We start from the raw sequence: 3,529 nt of genomic DNA, 5'->3' as shown, positions 1-3,529 counted from the left end.
CCGCTGCCGCCGGCGGGACTCCACCTCTTAGGGCCGGCACTTCCGGTGGTTGCTTCCCGGCCGTTGTACCGGTTGGGCCTTCAGAAAACTACAATCCCCGAGGTGCTTTGCGCGCCTGCATACGCGACCAGGCCCAGCGATGGAGGGCGCTGTACTTATGGGAGGCGCGGTGCACTCTGGGAGGTGTAGTCTTCACTGCCAGCTCTCAATCTTTTTTTTTTAAATCTTGTTTCGTTAAGAACGTTCCTCAAGTCTGAAGCCTCCTGAAATATTCCTTGAAGCTGCTATTTTTCACTTCTCTGTATAGAGATAACATTTCTGTATAATCATTGGAATATATACAAGTCACCAGAATTTTTTTTCCTGTAAATAAAAGATTACTGAATCCTAGATGCCAACTCTAAGCTTCAACACATTCCTACCCTTTTGCAAATCAGTGGGAAAATAGCTCCAAGAAAGATAGGTAACAGGGTCAAGATGGCAGGAAAAGCTCAGAGTGTTTTCCCAAAGCTCTCTATCAAAACGTTACCAACGTTCTCTCAACTCGAAAAAAAAAACCACAATGTGAGCGTTGTGAGTTAAGTTTTATTTGGGGCAAAATGAGGGCTATAGCCTGGGAGACAGCATTTCAGGTAGCTCTGAGACCCTGCTCTGAGGAGGTAGGGGGAGAGGTCAGTGTTATACTTGGTTTTGTAACCGTGTAGAGCTAAATCGGACTCCACGTTAGATCTGTTTCTTTGACTTTAACCTTTGCTTTTTGCTGCTTTTGTTATTATACTCATAAATGATGGCCTGCATCAGGGAACAGTGCCTCTCTGCCTGAATGTTAAACTAAAGTGCCTCTGTACAGCTCATAGGCAGACAATCTGCCCTGCCCACCTGTGTGAATGGCTGAAATTAACTAACACATCCCCTCACAGTCATTCAGGGAGATGTTTTGTAAGACTGAGGGGCCCTTTAACTTTACTTCCTCACAGCCACTCCCTCTCTGATTCTATAAAACAAACTGGCATCCAGACCGGATAAGATGGTTTATTGAAGACACTAGTCTGCTGTGTCGGTTTGCTGGCTTTCCAAATAGTCGTTTTCCTTGCCTCAACACTTCGTCTCCGACTCGTTGGCCTGTCATGCAGCGAGCAGCGCGAGCTTGGACTTGGTAACAGTTTTAGCGAAGAGGAATCTGTGCAACCCAGCACATGTTTTGGCAGAGGCTTCTGCTTGTCGCGAGGAGTGGATGTCACTGTTAATGATTTTAGTGCTTTTCTAGATATAGGGAGATCCAAGAATTGAGCTCATAAAATCCTCTGAGAATACCTAACCATCTAAAGGCTTGTTCTGCCAGTTTTCCCCAAAGCACAGAGTGCCTCATTCCTGATCTCCACCCTGAACTCCTTTCAGGATGTATTGAAGGTCAGTGGCTGCAGTGGCTAGTAATCCTCGTAGAGGCAGATGGAAACTGCCAGTTCTTTGCTGGCATTTCCAAAATATGATTTAGCAGCCCCTTTCCATTTTCTAAATTGGCCCTACCTTCTGCCTTTCTTACTGACCCCCTTTCCCATGCCTTTTTTTTTTTTAAAGCTCTTTATTGTAATATATTTGCTTTACACTCTTGTACCAGTTTTTGAGGTACACCAAAGTGAATCAGCTGTATTTATACACATATCCCCATATACCCTCCCTCCCGCGACTCCCTCCCACCCTCCCTGTCCTGGCCCTCTAAGGCATCTCCCATCATCAAGTTGATCTCCTTTTGTTATATAGCAACTTCCCACTAGCTATCTATTTTACAGTTGGTAGTGTAAATATGTCTATGCTACTCTCTCACTTCGTCCCAGCTTCCCTTTCACCCCCTACCCCAGCCCCGTGTCCTCAAGTCCATTCTCTACTTCTGTATCTCCACTCTTGCCCTATCACTGGGTTCATCAGTACTATTTCTTCAGATTCCATATATATGTGTTAGCATATGGTATTCATTTTTCTCTTTCTGGCTTACTTCACTCTGTATGATAGTTTCTAGGTCTATCCACCTCACTACATATAGTTCAATTTCATTCCTGTTTATGGCTGAGTAATATTCCATTGTATATATGTGCCACATCTTCTTTATCCATTCATCTATTGATGGACATTTAGGTTGCTTCCATGTCCTGGCTATTGTAAATAGTGCTGCAACGAACATTACGGTGCATGTTTCTTTTTGGATTATGGCTTGCTCTGGGTATATGCCCAGTAGTAGGATTGCTGGGTCATACGGTAGTTCCATTTTTAGTTTTTTAAGGAATCTCAAACTGTTTTCCATAGTGGCTGTACCAGCTTACATTCCCACCAACAGTGCAGGAGAGTTCCCTTTTCTCCGCACCCTCTCCAACATTTATTGTTCCTAGATGTTTTGATGATGGCCCTTCTGACTGGTGTGAAGTGATACCTCATTGGGGCTTTGACTTGCATTTCTCTAATGATTAGTGATGTTGAGCATCTTTTCACGTGTTTGTTAGCCATCTGTATGTCTTCTTTGGAGAAATGTCTAGGGCTTCTGCCCATTTGTGGATTAGGTTATTTGCTTTTTTGGCATTAAGCTGCATGAGCTGCTTATATATTTTGGAGATTAATCCTTTGTCCGTTGCTTCATTGGCAAGTATTTCCTCCCATTCTGAGGGTTGTCTTCCTGTCTTGTTTGTGGTTTCTTTCGCTGTGCAAAACTTTTAAGTTTCATTAGGTCCCATTTGTTTATTCTTGATTTTATTTCCATGATTCTAGGAGGTGGGTCCAAAAGGATCTTGCTTTGATGTATGTCATAGAGTGTTCTGCCTATGTTTTCCTCCAGGAGTTTTATAGTGTCTGGCCTTACGTTTAGGTCTTTAATCCATTTTGAGTTTATTTAAAGAGCCTTTTCTTTCATATGTAAAATAAGAGTTTCAAAAGTGCCTATCACGAGGTTGGTTGCCAGGAACAACTGAGGTAATACTTGCAGTGCCAAGTACCGAAGCCCCATCATTAGCCCTGAGCAGGAGGTTAGAAAGGAGTAGCAGTGGAAAATTCATGGCATAAAACTGGGGTGGCATGATGTCATTCCTGACTGCCATTATTGGCTCAGTTCAGTTCACTTCCGGCCTCAGTTTCCTCATGTATAAAATGAGGGCATTATTAAAATCCCTTCCAGCTTTATAATCTGATTATGCCTCCTTTGATATGTTATTTCACTCCCTCAGAATCTGAAAAAAAAAAAGTCCTTCTACAGTCAACTGAATTCAGTCTCCGGAGAAAATACCCAACTGAGGCTGCTGTGAGACTAAATACCGCATGAAGCACTTGCAGTCCCGGAACCTGGAACGTGGTTATGTGCTCTAGAAATGCTAGCTGTACCCTCTAACACTGTGATTTTCCCCCACGAGAATGGAAGCCCCATGAGAGCAGGAATCCTGTCGGTCCTGTTCACTGGCTGTTGTCCTGAGTATCTGGACTGGCGTTCGCCTATCTTGAATTGAATTCATAGATAGTGTAAGCGTCCCGCCCCTTCAAAGTTCCCTGG

Source organism: Hippopotamus amphibius, chromosome 9 (genome assembly GCF_030028045.1).
Source record: "Hippopotamus amphibius kiboko isolate mHipAmp2 chromosome 9, mHipAmp2.hap2, whole genome shotgun sequence".
Lineage (NCBI taxonomy): Eukaryota > Metazoa > Chordata > Mammalia > Artiodactyla > Hippopotamidae > Hippopotamus > Hippopotamus amphibius.
Note: the sequence above shows the minus strand (reverse complement) of the source record.